Source organism: Dendrobium catenatum, unplaced genomic scaffold (assembly GCF_001605985.2).
Source record: "Dendrobium catenatum unplaced genomic scaffold, ASM160598v2 fragScaff_scaffold_1022, whole genome shotgun sequence".
In the NCBI taxonomy this organism is placed as follows: Eukaryota; Viridiplantae; Streptophyta; class Magnoliopsida; order Asparagales; family Orchidaceae; genus Dendrobium; species Dendrobium catenatum.
Genome location: NW_021319484.1, coordinates 2,821,412 through 2,839,915, shown reverse-complemented (window position 1 = coordinate 2,839,915; position 18,504 = coordinate 2,821,412). Strand labels below are relative to the sequence as shown.

General features: G+C 34.8%; 1 long non-coding RNA gene and 1 other non-coding gene across 2 annotated transcripts; both read left to right on the top strand.

Annotated features, from left to right (window-relative positions):
• Positions 1-7,198: 7,198 nt before the first annotated feature.
• Positions 7,199-17,686, top strand: LOC114580435. Its single transcript, XR_003701838.1, has 2 exons — positions 7,199-7,509; positions 17,226-17,686. It is a non-coding gene; the product is annotated as an uncharacterized LOC114580435 (long non-coding RNA).
• On the top strand, positions 11,135-11,261 carry LOC114580442. The gene has a single exon (XR_003701841.1). It is a non-coding gene; the product is annotated as a U11 spliceosomal RNA (small nuclear RNA).
• Positions 17,687-18,504: the final 818 nt, after the last annotated feature.

Sequence of the window (18,504 nt, the reverse complement as noted above, 5' to 3'; positions counted from 1 at the left end):
CTTCGGTCGATTTAGATTTTAGGCTTTCAAGATTCTAGTCGTTTCACATTCTTGCAATGTCGGTTGGTAGGAGGTTTTGAGCAGAATTAAATTTTGTTTTATTTTGTAAAATATTCTTTTTATATTTTTAATTAAAAAATTATATTAAAAAGTTGTTTTATGATGTGAGCAAGTTATGAAATTATTTGAAAAATTATATTAAAAAGTTGCTTTCTAACGTTCATATATATAAATCATTATTTTTTATTTGAAAAATAGAACTGCCGAACTGTTGTGCTGCAGATGTATGCAAACAAATTACTTTGATATCGTTATATATCTTGAATTAAAAAAAATTGTGTAAATGTCAATTTTTTTAATGTGTATAATAACAAATTAACATTTCTAAATTACAATTGTATCTACTTTTATAAAATATTTTATGCCTTTAAAATATCAAAGCACTCTTAATTTTTTTTAAAAATAATAATATCATACTTTAATATTTTCTTTAAGAAAATATAATATATGATATTACTTTTTTAAAAAATATTTTTGGTAATAATAATGATATAAATGATAATTTTTAAGATTTAATTAAAAAGAGCGAGCTAGCATAAACTCTTGTCGATCACTGAAGGAGCTAGCATAAACTCTATACCTTTATGATGCTCGATTTAAGGGTATTTGAAGTTGTAAGCCTTCAAATGGAGAATTTGTGCGATGTGGCAATAAGGTAGGATTTAGAGGAATAACTCAAGAGGGGATTAGAGTATGGACAGCTAAGAGTTGGTGCGAGAATGACCTAATTTAGCGAGAGAAAACGTTGAAATGCGTAATGTTCTAGAACGCGGAGTCGAGGTATTTGGAGGAATAGCGTTGAAGTAATAAGGGTATATGTGTCCTATTAGTCAAAGGCATCAACCAATGGATTTGTCCATGCACACTTTCCTGCACCTACTTGACACTATTGAACTTCCTCAGAGGCAAACCACTAACGCTATACAGTGTCATTCTCCTTTTAACTGGCCAAAATGCAAAATGTGTTTAGGATAGTTTGTAGTAAGAGTCATCTAAATATTGTACTTATTATTATTATTATTTTATATGTAGTCTTTCCTATAGCAATCAGGCCCCTAGAAATAAAGGGTATAAGTGAGTATTTGGTATCATTTTGACAATTGTGAGATCTTATCGCATCTTCAGCACTTTCACGATAGATCCTCCATAGTGGATTCTTCTTGCAATTCTTTCCATTCTTTCACAATAGAACCTCCATTTCCTTAGGATTGACCTGTTAGTAGGGTCAGGTATCATCCATGGATAGATTTAGAGCAGACAAATATAGGTACTCTTGTTATATAGATATATATAGCATTGTTGTGAACTAAAATATTCATAGTGGTATACATTAAAAAAAATTGTGTCTTAGCTTTGTACGAATATATAATGCATAGAGACACCATAATATTTAAGCAAAAATCATTAGGCTCGTTGGATTCATCTCATCTAGACACTTGATCGAACTATAAGCATGCAAGATCGGATATCATTTATTTCTTCAATTAGTATCTTAAAGTTTTGAATTATATATTAAGCATATTATCTAGGCACATTTGAACTTGGATCACATCACTTTTAATTTCATTTGATTTATCTTATTGAGATGTTCAATTTTACTATAATTTTTTTTAAAAAAAATCAGAGTTTGGATTGTTTTTAACTTAATTCAACAAGTCTTCATTTTAAATATTACCTAGAGATTCATGCTTGATTAGAAGAGTTTTTTTTATGGCATGTCATCAAAATTTTTATTACTTTTTTTACTTTTGTTTATCATTAAAATTTATATTTTAGATATTGCATTTAAATGTAGGACTTGTGGCTTCAAAAGCATATATGATGGAGTTCTTTCATTTTTTTACTAAGCATGTAGTTTGATGTTCAAGAAGATCAATGTGTTTCATTTAAGGAGTATTCTAACACCACCTCATCATGCTTCATGGTGTCTATTACTTTTTTTTTTTTTACTCTGATAAAAAAATATAGGAGTGTCACTTTAGGTTAATGGGTTGGGTTTGAGTTTGACCCAAACTTGACCCATCTTAAACCTGCTTTACTCAAATTAAAATCGTTTATTATACTGGTTAAAGTTTTTGGCCCGAACCTGCCTAACTCAAACTTGATCCATCTAACATATTTATTATATGGTTTATATAATTTTTTGGATCAACAAGACCCAATTAAGTAAAATATAACATGTTTAACCTAATAATATAACTTTTCAAAATCATAACCTACATAATAATTAGATAGATCAATTTTGAGTTAATTTTATATAATTTAAGAAAATTCAAATCCAACCTAAAAAATAATCCAATTTAAAAACTCAATTCGAACCTAAATTGAATAGTAATCAAGTCAAGCCATAACTTAATATTTTTTTAAGTCAGGCTATCATGTCATTCATTTATCGACACCCACTAACATTAATTGGGAATGAAAATAAAATTTGAACTTTTTCAATCATCATTCTCATCCACATTGAATTTCATCATTGCCAGACATCATGCTCTAATGTTTGGCCTATGATACTTTAACTTCAATGACTGGCATTTAAGCATAAGAAAAAATCATTTGATTATTTTTTTATAATGTGGCTGTTAATAAACATGAAACTTACAAACACCAAATCCATATTGATGGCCATAACATTAATATAGATCAAATGCTTCCTTTTCATTACAAATAATGTCATTCATGAGATTAATCATCTCTAAGTCATAGACATAGGTATACTATCATAGTTGATTTGAGCATTAAAAATTTTGCTTGCTTCATGCACTAAATTAGGTAAAAGATAAAATTAAAAACTTTTATCAACTTGTTATGGGATAAATTTAATTTTAAAGTTTATAGATAGTTACAACTTACAAATGTGCATACAAATTTGCCCTTTAGAAGTAATTATCCTTGATGTTCATGAGAAGTGCGGAGCTATGTACTAAAATTGGTTTCATTTTATAAGAAGTATTTGTAAGTAGGGGTGTCAATTCGGGTCAACGGTTTGGGTTCGGGTCGAACCCGGAACTGACCAGGCACTATTTGGGTCAACCCAAACTCGACCCGTTTTTAAAAAACGTGTCAGGTTTTTGGACCCGAATCAGACCCGATTCGGGTCCGGGTCAACCCGACCCGACACGAATGACCCGTTATTGACCCAAAATTGCTAGTTTTCGGGTCAAAAAGCGAATCAATCTTCGATTTTCCGGTTAAAAAAGGGTCAATCTCTGATTTTCGGGTCAAATATGAGTTTTCGTGTCAATTTCGGGTTGATGTGTCAACCCGAACCGACCCGGTTTTTTAAATGGGTTGATTTGTTAAACCCGAACCCTACCAGTTTTGGATCTGGGTTGACCCTAACCCGAATTTTTTTAGGTCAGATTCGGGTCGGGTTTCAAATAGTGTCAAAAATTGACACCCCTATTTATAAGTTGTTTGGGATAAGTCCCCATAATGATTTCACAGGAGTAAATAGTTTTGTATTTACTTTCTTTTTAGTCAATGGGAAATTACAAAATGATTACGCAGTTATGTTAACCTTTTATTTCATAAGGAGTTGTTGACCTTTGTGATGAAAACAAGTCCAATTGGCACATTATCAACCTTATTTTACTTGAAGCATTCTGCCCACATAATTTAACTCAATCATAGCTCATTTTGTAAAATGAAACGTGGCAATGGGTTTAGAGTATCAATTAAATTATGAAGGTTCCTACAATAATTTGATCCAAAATTGCACCAAAAGTGAATAACTGATGCAATGAAAATATTACCATGTGATAAAACAGGCTATGTTTAAGTGTCCGCATGATCAAAATTATTTGAAAATGACACTCATATTTCCAAGTCATCACATGAGAAAAAAAACACACACACACAAGATAAAGTTTTGACACGTACAAGCAACGAGAACTTTTTATTTAAATAAAAAAATCATCAAAGTTCTATACCATGTAATCTCGTTGTTATCACTCATATATAAGTGTTAATCTTGTTGTCGCAAGGAGGAACTTTTATTCTATCCAGGAACGTAAGTAGAGGAAGGTTCGGTTTTAGGCAAAAAAGCGTCTGTACCGAGTTTTAGGCAAAAAACTCGGTACAGCCGCGAAAAACTTCTGATTTTACATTATTAAAAAAAATCTTTAAACCAAAATCTCTTGATCATCTAGTTTGTAGCTTCTTTATAACCTAGCTCTATCTCCCTTTTTTTCGCCTTCTCCACTTATGCTTTGACCCAAATACTTGAAATCATGCAACAAAGCAACGAGAAATCATGGAAACTTATTGGAGAGGCCTCAACAAGACCTTGCCATCTTTGTCTGTCCCTACACAAAACTTGTGAATCCCACGAGAACTACGAAGAGGCGAAGAATGTGTGACAAGAGCTAATTATAAAAGCATGGTGGGAGCTCTAAAAATTTTTGGCCAACATATCATCAATATAAACTTCTATAGTATGACTAGTGAATTCTTTGAAGGTGTTAGTAAGTAACACCAATATTTTTTAATTCAATCAACATGACCTAATTGCAGCATAAGTCTTTACTATTATGGAATGAAGTTGTTTCTTTATTGAACATTAATTTTTTTCTCATAGTAATTTGAATGGGAATCCGTGAAGCTAAGTATTTGATATATAAAAGTAGCATCTACCAATTGGTCTACTTGAGAAAGCGGAAAACTATCTTTCGGTCAAGTTTTTTTTTTTATAAAATTAGCATAATTTATATACATCCTCCAAGCCTTTTGGACCATAATTACTTCCATCAATAAGGTCAGATAATAAACTTCACAAATGAATCTAGCATCCAAAAGTTCATCAATTTCTTGTTCTTTTGAACAATAGGTTTGAATATTGGTTCTGTTTGGAGAGTATGTGATTATTTCAGGATTAATCATAGACGCTTTAAGTAAAAATGACATTATTTTGTCATAAAAATTCTATATACTTCAATATCTCCTCATAATGAATAAAGCTTGCTTATATTGTATGTGTAGGATGCTCATTTGACAGTGGAATGTGAACTAATTTCTCTATAGGAGAAACCCTATGTAGTATATATTTATTAAAAAAATCAAAGTTCTCATCACTCGAGATCGCTAATAGTCATGGATGAGCTTACGTGAGATAACATGTTTGTGCTACTTGTTATTTTCTCATTATTTGTCAACCTTGGTGTGAGTTGGAAACTTGTCGTTAAATATGGGTCAAGTATGTGGCACATAAGCGATATTGCCAAAGATTAGATAAATAGTCTTTCAAAGATAACATTATAGGTTGTTTCTAGCTTTACTATAATAAATTGAATCAAATGAGAAGTTTATTGAGAAAATGCTATGAAAGTGATAGGAAGGGTGATTGTTTCCTCTACTTTTAGTGGTCGATTATCAAATTCATATAATGGTCCATACGCTGGTTAGAGTTTCACTATTTCTAGACCCAAGTTAAGGAATATAGAGCAGACCAATGTATCAATAGAGCATTTATTATTATTTATGATTCTTGTAAGATTATAACATGTAATTTCCAATCTCGGTGTTGATAATAAGTGGATCTTGATGTGAAATTTAAAGCCCTTCCAAATCAGAATCATTAAAAGTTATAGAAAGACCAATACAAGATTTCTTTATCATTAGCTCATGGATAGTAAGGAGATTTCCTCAATTATAGGGCTCTCTAACAATAATCTCAATTTCTTCAACCATTTTTTTGATGACATACACCATTTTTATTGATTTTGCCTTTATTTTATCATATGAGTTGATGGATTTGAGTAAACGGGCGAAGATAATCCTGTTGAATTAACCTCTCAATTTTCTCTTTCAATTGTTGGCATACAATGAAAATGAAAACATTTCTTTTGATTTCTTAAATTTAGTTTTAAGGGATTATGCCACTTAACATTGTAATCATATTGTATTACCATTAAAATATTAACTCGAGATGTATTTAGTAGCATATGTTCCTTCAACTATTTATATTCCTTCTATTGTCGTCGTAGCTTATGTTTTCATGTCGGGCTACATAGGGACGAAAGATTTGATTTTTTTTATTGCTCATATTTTATTCATTAAGATTTTTAAGAAATACATTCTTGAGCATTCTTTCACTTGCTCGATGATTACTCAAATTATTTTTGATGTGCATTGATAACTTTATCGACTTTTATATATAATTTTAGTCAATGAATAAAATCATTGTAGAAACAAACTGCCTCTCACATCAATGAGTATAATAGTCATGGGTGAAAACCTCAAAGAAAGATGATGTAGAAAAAATCATGGTCAACTCTTGAAATTTGACAAGTTTTAGAAGAAAACATTTGAATGTGTTGTTTTTATTATTCTAATTTATTTTGGCCGATCGTTAAAAGATGAGAGGAATATTTGATGATTCTTCGAGTGACAATAAAATTTTCAACAAATATCGATTAAGGTGGTTGAAATTGTGGATATTATTATTGGAGAGTAAGTAGAAGCGTGTATAAGCTCGATCTTTTTAAAGTAGCAGGAGATTTGACAAAGAAGTGCATCTAAAACATACTGGGTATGCATGATAGTCATGTAATGATATCATAATGGATTAATATTGGGCTTGTTAGATTTGTTTCATTAAGTCACACGATTTGACTACATGCATGAAATATTTAGAGATCACTTATTATTCAATTAACGTTTAGAGATTTCCAACTATAATTAAAGTGTTTGAATTGGATTTATTTAGACACATATCATATCATTTGTAGTGTTGATGTGTTTCTTTCACCGAGATGTTAAATTCCATTTTAAATTCATTGAAATTGATGTTCATATGTTCTTGAATTTAATTCTGAAAATTTTCAAATCTACTCGAGATTCATGTTGATAAAGAAAATTTTCTATAGAACTATCAATCTTTGATTTGATTTCAAGCCTATATGAGCCAATTTAACTACAATCAAATTTAAATCAAGTAAACAAATTGGCTCAAAACTAAATTGTTATCCAAACTTGATTTATACTAGCTTTTTTTAGGATAGCTTTCTTACAACTTTTTAAAATTATTTTTTAGTAAAAAATTAAAAAGCTATTTTAAGAAGCAGAAAAAAAGCCGTCCCAAAAAAGCTTAAATATTAATCCAAAATTTGATTTTTGAAGCCATCTTCAACCTAAAATATCAGCTTTGTGAGATGCCATATCATATTGAGTTCTCTTTTGTTGTGCTGTATTTTACATTTTAGTAAGAAACGCTTTCCTTTGTATCTTTGAAAAAGCGCCTTTAAAAGGCGAGCACCACCGATTCTGTGAGTGAGTGCGGGAGCGGCCGGCCGTATGCGCATGGACGGAGGACTAAGCATGTGCAGCCCATGAGCGATGCCGAACACAACGGTTGTAGCAGGTGCAGTTCAAGGCCGTTTCTTGAAGGGAAAGGAAGAATCTAAATGCTCTCTTTTACTTTTCAGTTCTTCATCTTGATTTTGAAGCAAGGTAAACCCTAACCTAATTTCTTCTTTCCCTTTTATTCATGAATTTTGCTAGAAATCCTATATGTAGGTCATCTGCATTGGGATGGAGATGGAAAATTTTAATGATGGAAAGAATGAGGAAAGTTTAATATTAGCGTTGATATATCATCAAAAAAGTATCTTGATTGGGCACGAATCTCGAGGCAAAAATCAAGTTTTGAACTTCAAAAATTTAATCCTGGATCGTATGAACTCCGATTTTAGCAAACTTACAGTCGAACTGAACGTCTCAAAAATACGAACCCAACGACACCAAATTCGACTCCATCCGAGCCCAAGTGGGTACAAATCGAAGACTCGAAGCATATTGGAAGGGTCAAACCATAAGTTGGTTTACCAAATGGTTTCCAAACTTGACATGCTTGTAGTCGAATTGATCGACTCGACGTGTCGAATCCAACGAGCCCATGATCGCCGAATTATGTTATCATTAAGACATTCAAATACCCATGCCCAATAAACGCGCCAAGATAAAGGGATTCAACATCAGCCGTCCATTCAAACTACTCCCAATTTATCTTTTTTCTTCCCCCTATTTACTGGTCATGCCATTCTCGAAAAATTATAAATAGACCCATCATTTCTCATTGAAAGGGACCCCCAAGGGGGAGGAATAAGGAGGCCCAAGCAAGAAGAGAAGGAAGAGAAGAAAGAGAAGGAAGAGTTCTCTTGCCACAAGATTCCTCCTCAACCACCTCCTGCCCACCGACTAATGCTGGACTTCTGCCAGTTGCCGGACTTCCGCCTGACGCAGGACTTCCGCCCCTCACAGGACTTCTATCGGACTTCTACACGTTGTTGAACTTCTACTCGACGCCAGACTTACGCCAGACCCCGGACTTCCGCCCATCGCCAGGTCTATCGCCAAACTTTCGTCGGACTCCGACCCGACGCCGGATTTCTACCCGATGTTGGACTTCTGCCCGTCGTCGAACTTCTGCCCGTCGTCAGACTTCTACCCCACGCCGGACTTTCGACCGTCGTCGGACTTCTGTTTGTCATCAGACTTCTGTCGGACTTCTACTCGTTGCCTGACTTCTGTCCGATGTTGGACTTCCACCCATTACCGGACTTTTATTGAACTTATACCCGACGTTGGACTTGTGCCTATCGCAGGATTTTTATCAGACCCCGGACTTCCGCCCATCGTCAAACTTCAACCCGTCGTCGGACTCCTACCCGACGTCGGATTTCTACTCGATGTTGGACTTTTTCCCGTCGCCGAATTTTTACCACACATCGGACTTCCGCCCGTCAATGGTCCTTCTGACCTCCGCCGTCAAACAACGGTCATTCCGACCTCCGTCGCCCACCGACCGCCAACAACGATCCTTCTGACCTCCGTCACCAGACAACGGTCTTTATGACCTCCGTCACACGCCGACTACGGTCATTCCGGCCTTCGTCGTCAGACAACAGTCTTTATAACCTTCTTCGCCTGCCGACTATGGTTCTTCCGACATTCGTCACCATATAATGTTCTTTCTGACCTCCGTCGCCTACCTACTATGGTCCTTTCGACCAAATGAACATATCACCAGGGATTCTTCCTGTTCCCAACATGTAACACACTATGTATGATGTATATTTGTTGCATCAAGCCAAGGCATTCCCCCCAATGAAAGGCCTCATTTGTAATCAGCTGCAAATACTAGTATATTCATTCAAGTTGGGCTAGGCCTTGTGGGTTTTCCCCCTCTTCAGGGGTTTTACATGTAAAAATCTTGATGTCTCTTATAAATGTTGCACCCTCTTTTTTTTATCTGTACCTGTGTTGGATCTTTGTATAAAACTAAGAAATTAAAATTTATACTTCTCTACCTGAAATTTTAGTAAATAAGGCCGTCGTAGAGAAATAAGAGTGTTTGCTATCATCAAAATCATAAACCATTAAAACAGATCCGCAACACGACAGACTTCCGCCAGACTCCAGATTTCCGCCCATCGCCAGACTTCTGTCTATCGCCGAACTTTCGTCGGACTCTGACCCGACGCCGAATTTCTACCTGATGTCGTACTTCTGCCCGTCGTCGAACTTCTGTCCTGCCCGTCATCGGACTTCTACCCCACGCTGGACTTTCGACCGTCGTCGGACTTCTGTTTGTCATCAGACTTATGTCGGACTTCTACTCATTACCTGACTTCTGTCCGACGTTGGACTTCCACCCATCACCGGACTTTTATTGAACTTATACCCGACGTTGGACTTCCGCCTATCGCAGGATTTTTATCAGACCCCGGACTTCCGCCCATTGTCAAACTTCAGCCCGTAGTCAGACTTTCGTCGGACTCTTACCCGACGCCGGATTTCTACCCGATGTTGGACTTTTTTCTGTCGCCGGATTTTTACCACACATCGGACTTCCGCCCGTCAACGGTCATTCTGACCTTCGTCGCCAAACAACGGTCCTTCCGACCTCTGTCGCCCGCCGAGCGCCAACAATGATCCTCCTGACCTTCGTCGCCAGACAACGGTATTTATGACCTCCGTCACACGTCGACTACGGTCATTCCGACCTCCGTCGCCAGAAAACGGTCTTTATAACCTCCGTCGCCCGCCGACTATGTTTCTTCCGACCTCCGTCACCATATAATGTTCTTTCTGACCTCCGTCGCCTACCGACTATGGTCCTTCCGACCAAACGAACATATCAACAGGGATTCTTCATGTTCCCAACATGTAACACACTATGTATTATGTATATTTGTTGCATCAAGCCAAGGCATTCCCCCCAATGAAAGGCCTCATTTGTAATCAGCTGCAAATACTAGTATATTCATTCAAGCTGGGCTAGGCCTTGTGGTTTTTCCCCATTTTCAGGGGTTTTACACATAAAAATTTTGATGTCTCTTATAAATTTTGCACCCTCTTTTTTTTAACTGTACGTGTGTTGGATCTTTGTATAAAACTAAGAAATTAAAATTTATATTTCTCTACTGCCGTGTATATTCCGGGACGCAACAAGCATGAGGATCAATTTAATTTTGAAAATTTTAGGGTTTTCATATTGATTGTAAAGAAGAGGGATATTTAAAATGTAATTATTCTATAATTATGAGGAAATCTAAAAATTTGAAATTTTATTAAATAAATGTAGTGCGGATATTATTAAGAGCAGAAGCTAGCAAATCTAAAGTAGGCCCATTCTATATTTTAGTATGATGAGCAAATTTAAGTAAAGAGGAAAGCGGAGGAGTTTATAGTTAATAAAGAATTCATGGAGCCTATCATTATGTGCATCTTAGATATGATTTTATACGGATAAATGTACTAAGTTAAGAAGAGCGATGCCAATATCTTTGGACTGTTTTGGTGAATCAAATCTTTTAATGTGGATATTGTCATTTCGAAATTGGAGTACTTTTTTTGTTCTCCTAAACCTAATAAAAGTTATTGATATTCTTAAGATTTCTACTCCTTTATATGTATGAGAAGATCTTATTTCCATAAGAGCTACTTTGTGAATGGTTTTGACCATAATTTCTCTTTTTTATGTAAGTGATTTCTCATATTGTTATGAATAAAGTGCAAATTTTTATGTGATATTTAAAATGCTTATGTAGAATCAACATAATATTTTGCAATTTAAAAGGGTCGGTTGGCTATGTATGCCACGCACATCTTTTAATTGATGGGCGTTGTATGGTTATCAAGACATATGGCCGACATAATTTATGGATGTTATAGGGTTGGCTTGCTCGGCTAACCCTCTTTTAAAAAAAAAACATAATATTTTGCAATTTTTCTTGTAGGTAAACTTAATGTATGTTGAAATGAATGCAAAAGAAATAATGTGTAAGAATGCTTACCTGTCGCATTAAAAGATTGTGTCACCCCCTTATGATACTAGCTGAGACTGAGAATGGTACTATATATATGCATTGATGACTAGCCTTTCCTCCATATATAATAATAGGCATATAAGCTACGCCTTATTGAGCCAACTAAGGATATATAAACCAATGATTAGTTAGGTTCTTTTTCACCATGAATAATTGAATGCATAGGAGTTGTGCCCTATTTTGCTGATCAGTTAGGTATCAACCAATGGTGTGAATTAGGTGTCTCATCACATAATATAAAATAGACAGTTGTTGTGCCTAGGTGTGCCAACAAGGGATGTATCGGCCAATGATAAGTTGGGGTTATGCTTAGATGGTGCTGCTGTGATGGATGTATTAAACATTTGTTGTAAATGATAAGTTATGATATAATATGCTTTGGTTTATGTTCATGTTATCGGGATTAAATTGAATGCTGCGTTGTAATTGTTGTTCATAGCATTGATTGCAATGCACTATCTTCTTATGAACGTTACTGTAATGAAGAACCAAATTCTACAACTTTTTTACCGTTCAAATATGATGATTTCCATGCATATTATTTTTTCTTCATTTAAGTTACTATTCTTTAGAGTTATTATTTATCCATTGAATTATTCATGTAATTTACCCACATTGATTGATGAATATATTTTTAGGAGTGGCCTATGTATATATAGAGCAAATGGGTGATATTAGGGATTTGGTGTACAATAGATTTGGGGATGTATGATTAGGTGCATGTGTAATTTTGATTGATGTATTTTATAATTTTATATATGTTATCTTTAGATGTATATTAAATAATTGATTGCACATCAAATTTATATTTTAGGCCATATGCATACATCTCAATTTATGTGTATGAGTAATTTATTTTTTAATAGGATTTTATAGCTCCCAATAGTAAAAATAGTTGGTGGTGGAATCCTAATGTGCAAGAAAAATTAAAAATAAGAAGCTTTGTTATAAAAATTGGTTTAATTTTAAAAATTCTGATAATTGGGAAATATATAAAGTGGCTCGTAAGGATGCTAAGAAAGCAATATGCGATGCAAAGGCATAATGCTTTTAGTGATTTATATAATAGATTAGATACTAAAGAGGGAGAAAGATATATGTATAAGTTAGCCAAACAAAGAGATAGGAGTAGTAAGGATTTAGTTCAAGTGTAGTGTATTAAAGATGAAGATCAAAAAATACTTTTCTTAGAAGATGATATTCAACAAAGATGGATGAGATATTTTGCTAAACTTTTTAATGAAGATTGTGAAAATAAGATTGACTATAGTGACCTCAGCACCCTTAATGAAAATAAAGATTTCTGTTTTTATCGGCGTATTAGTAAAACTGAAGTTAGAGAGGCTTTAAAGAAAATGAAGGGTGGAAAAACTGTTGGACCTGATGATATCCCAATAGAGGTGTGGAAATGCTTAGGAGATGAAGGAATTTCATGGCTTACTAAACTTTTTAATACTATTTTGAAGACTAAAAAGATGCCAGATGAGTGGAGAATGAGTATGTTAATTCCTATTTTTAAGAATAAAGGAGATGTACAAGATTGTGCGAATTATAGAGGTATTAAGTTAATATGCCATACTTTAAAACTATATGTGCGAGTTATGGAGCATAGGTTGCGGCGTGATACTAATGTTTCTCAAAATCAATTTGGATTCATGCCGGGTAGGTCGACTATGGAAGCCATACATTTATTAAGAGGTTTGATGGAGAAATATAGAGAAAATAAGGAGGATCTACATATGATATTTATTGATTTAGAAAAAGCATATGATAAAGTTCCAAGAGAAGTGCTATGGAGAGTTCTTTATATATATATATATATATATCAAAAAGGATAAGTTAGAAAACCTTACATGTGAATTTATTGCTTGATAAATACTTTCTAACTAAATAATTATGTAGCCGAGAATAAAAGCATCAATAAGATAAATTGAAGAGAATGAGATATTCAATGTTAGATCATAAGCGGGGAAATGAACGATTTGAACAGAGAACTAAACTTTAATCATAAAAAGGGAGCAAAATTCAAATTCAAACAATAAATGAACATCAAATCAACAAATGCAACCTCACAATAAAAATACAATCATTAAATGATGAATTTAGATTATCCAGATGAACATAAGTGAGCAAGTAGGGGACACGTGGTGGAAGATTTTTCAAATATGATTGGCATGCAATTAAACCTATCAATTGATGAAAATCAATGAATAATGAATGCCAATGAACGAGCTAAGTATTTGTGATGCACACAACGCGTCACCATGAATGATATTCATTAATATACAACACTCATATGTGTGGAAGAGAGTGTGATAGTTGTAATGAACATGATGATGTATTCATGAATGAAGTATGAGGACTATGTAATGAATGTAGTGGTGTGTTAATTAATTTGCGAGCGAATACGTTAACATCCTGTAGCCAGTGCTAGTTAATAACAAGTAAACCCGTCGAGCTTCTGCAAGCCGCAGTGATCAGCACCCGAGTAATATGTTGAGTCCCCTGCAAATATCGATGAGGGATTGCAATGAAGGAGATAGCCCGCTCACCATTAATGTACAATGAATGTGATGAATTCCCAACATACATCGATAGAAGAACCATAATACATGCGACCTATCGACTACAAGCAATAAAGCTCCTTGCAAGCAAATGTGCCAATGCAGCATACAATGAATATCGTTGTCCATTGACGATTCACTCAGAGGTGAGAATCAAAAGTCTGTTGTGCACACAATAGATTACACAAAGACATTAACATGCGATGAGTGGAGTGAATGCAACAGCATGTCCAACATGAAGGTGACACTAAGAATAAACAACTTCCTGACCAATGTGTAAAGAGGTTGTTGACAAATATAGCTCAGTTGAAAGTCAACATTAAATCACAAATGTGCATACTGATTTGCATGCAACTAATGATAGAAGATAGGCTGCAGGAAAGACGATAACAGATGCAGGCTCCCACAGGTCATTGGAGAAGATCTATTATATACTCAGCGAGCTATTTGTGAGCGAGTAACTGTAATGAATGTAGCTATCTACAGACAATAGCAGGAGGTTTGTTAGTGCACGACAGCCTACTTGCCTAAAGCAGCTAACAACTCGTAGTACGACGTCACGTCACCACATTTGCAACACTTATGCAAGCAGATAGAAGATGTCTACAACCTCTCAAATAGAGTGTCGCGCACAGTCAATTGATAGTTACCCGTGTAACTGATTAGCATCAAATATTCAAAAAATGCCCCTACACATGCACTGGGATATGCATACACACAAACGTAGAAGTGTACATGCAAGCAAATTAACCTATATACATGCAATAACATACATCCGTATGGGCCCTGACGAGCGTGTTTTAGGTACACGAGTGACATATGAGGATGTTGCATGGGTCAAGAAATGAACTCAAGTTCAAGTCCAATCCTTCTCCTTGATAGGACGAGAGTCGGCACGACTTGAACTAATGAACAAATATACGATCACGACATCAATCAAGATATGTGATTATATACATTCATATTAGGCCTCAAGGCCTATTACTAGGGAAAATTCATTGACAAAGGCACAATGTCGGCAACAAATCGATCCTCTGTCAGCTATTAAGCAGAGTCAACAAGGTTCAACAGATAATTACAAAAATGCCCCTTAAATATTCGCATGGGCTCCGACGAGCATGTTATGGGTACACACATGTGACATTTGAGGTTGCTGCGCGAGTTTAGAAATGAACTAAAATCTGAGCCCGTTCCTTCTATGTGAATGAATATGAGTCGACACGACTCGAACAGTTAAACAAATATACAGTCGTGGCATCAACCGTGATATTTTATTTTATAGTTCATATTGGGCATTCAAGATCTATAATTAGGAAAAATCACTAATAAAAGCATGCAGTCGACCATAAACCCAATCTTGTGTTAGCAATTAGATAGAGTCGACAAGATTCAACAAACAATATTAAAAAATTTCCCCTAAATACTTGTATGGGCCCCGATAAGCATGTTATGTGTACACATATGACGTTTGAGGATGCTGCGTTGATCAAATGATAAATTTAAGTTTGAGCCTTATCTTTCTATACGAGTAGATAGGAGACGACACGGGTTGAACTATCAAACAAGTATACAGTCATAGCGTTAACTGAGATATTTGCTTTAATACGTTCATATTAGACCTCCAAGACTTATAATTATGAAAATTCAGTAATAAAAGCATACAATCGACAATAAACCCTATCCTCTGTAGACGGGTAGACATAGTAGACAAAGTTCAAACCCATAAAATGAAATAGCCCATGAATACCCTAATGATGGCCGTTTGAAGGCATATATCAACTGAAGGGGTTAATTTTAAATATTTTTCCAAACAACCCAAAATTCAAAACTCCAAGAAAAAATCAAATACAAATACTTAAAATTGAAATTCAACCATCAAACACTTAAAGTAAAACCCATCAATTCTTTGCGACAGTTTGTCGAGATGGATAAATTCAAATATCACTTTAGCTCACAAAAGAGCTAATGTTTAGTTGAGAATATCACTATGATTCATGCTCAAATAATCTCTTGCCAATTAGGACGTGGCATGTGTCACCTAACTGATGGTTTTGCCACCAAATGGCACCGCAGGTAAACGGTTACGATCAGGGCCCTCTGAATCATGTTGTTTGTCGCCAAATGGCACCACTAAATTATAGTCATGGCCAGAGCCCGCACGCGCCCCATTGGCTCTAAATCCTTGATATATGAATCAATAGGATATGATCGATAGGGCATAAAACTTTTTGTTAGCTAAGGTGGATTCAAATTTGTTCCCTTAGACAAACATCCACCTTATGTCTACAAGGTACCCTTAGACGAAGCAGCCCATGACTGCCGACAAGAATCCTTCTGTTAGGTTTGGTCGACTACCTCCTCTGACTAAGTAGACCACGGACCATGATGGCTCGGGACGGTGGAACCATGGGATCTTAATCAGGCTCATCATCACTCCCCCCACCATCTACTTTAAGTGCTAGGTGGCCAATTTCTGATTTTAAATATTAAATTTTTAAAAATCAAACTCATGCTACTACTATATACAAATATTGTGGATCTCTATGTATTTGTTTGACGACTAGCCTTAATCGAAAGTTCTATCTTGTTATCAAGAGGGGTAATTAACTATAGGGGCTTGCACCGATAGGAAACCAGAACTCATATCATGAAGTCCTCGCAAAATGAGGGCGAAATCTCTGGGGAGTGTCTTATCTACAAACACAATTTGCCTTCTGAAAGTTTATTCTGGAACTTAATCTGTTAAAACTCCTCTGAAAAAAGGGGAGGTGTGGGCACGAATTTTTGGAGCCCACACACTTGTAATCACCTTCAACTCTACTGCAGGCGGAAAACTTCTTCATTTGCCCACTGGCACAGTTGTTTGTGAGTTGGTTGCTGCCACCACCGTTGAACCTAATGTAATTATTATATTAAATCTAGGACTTTGTTATGCTGACCACATTCTGATTTTTTGGAGGGTGACAAAAATTTTTTACTCAACTTTTTTTTACTTGTAGTTGTTTGGAAGTCTGTTGCTGCAACCATCATTGAACCTACGATAGTTATCATTATAAATCCAAGATATTCTTGTGCTGAAAATCATAAATTTTAGGTGCTGACATTCTATAATCAACCTTTTAATTATGGTGCAAGTTCATTAGCCGGATCAGGCCTCATGGTTGTAAATTCTTGAATATTTTCCATATTAAAAAAACTGCTCTGTATTTTGTTGTTTACGTACCTGAAATTCTGAAATTAAGATGAATGCTATTCTCTCATAATCTTGCAGTTTCTGCTAGCTAAGGGTTGAACTTTGAACTTTAAATTGCCGCATGGCTATAACCAAAGTCACAAAGTACGCCAATCTTTTCTTTGGATGTTGACAACTATCCACTATTTTATTGTCGAGAGCTGGAGCCATAGACTTCCAAAGCTTGGTGGAAAGGAAAAGGAGTACCAGTACATGTTGTGGCCTTGTTGGGTTTCATGAAAATTGATGAAAAGAAAGGTGATTGAGAAGGATGGCTAAAGAAAAACCAATCTAGAAGAAACATGAATTTTCTTTGCTTGTTTTTTGATCTTATGAAAATTTAATGAGAAAGTTTTGAGAAATCATTTGTAATGGAAGTTTTTCTTACAAATAGAGGGCTTGAACAGAGCCAATTTAGAGCCTGGTTGATGAACTCGTCTTGGTCTATTGGTCAAGAGCTTTGACTACTAATAAAAAAATTTAGATTTGAAGCTTGCGTATATGATATGTGTATGAGTTTATCTTAATTGACTCAAAAGTTCCTAAAAAAATTTCTCGTTTGTTTTTGGAGTGCTGCTGAGAGCTTGACTAATAGCGAATGAAGTTATTAGGCAGTTTGAGTTCAAAGTGAGCTGGTTCTATATTTTCTACATACTAGACATTAGTAAGTCTTCTATTTTCTATATTTTGATAATTAGCTCAAATTTGTCTAAATTTATAAGCTTGTATATTTAACAAGCAAAATACCAATAAGATCTTGTTTAGTGTATGTGGCTAAATAATAACTTATTTATATTTATATATAAATAAAAATATGTATTATATGCATGTGTGTATATATAGGCATGAATATATGCAAATAAATATGCGTGCCAACATGAATGTTTTATAATTTATAGATGATTTTTTAAGTAGATCTAATGTTCTTAAATAGATAAATTAATGAGTAAAAAAAAATTATTCATTTGCTTAATGAGCCAAGTCAAAAAATATCAAAATTCACTCATTTACCTCTCATTATTACTTACGGAGTTCGAACGGGAGAGTCGTTCGGATTTGTTTAGTATTTGCTGAATACTCAACAAATACTCTGCAAATATTTAATAAATTAACAAATACTCACAAAATCCGTGAGTATACTCAGTAAATACTCAGCAAATACGTACATTTGCTTGATATTTGTAAATACTCAGTAAATTCGGCCAATTCTCCCTGTCCGAACTCTGCATGTAATAATTTCTCCTCATTTACACCCCTAGATTTACTGGATTTGATGCCTGCGTATTTTGGGTTTTCCCTCTCAACTCTGAAGAATCTA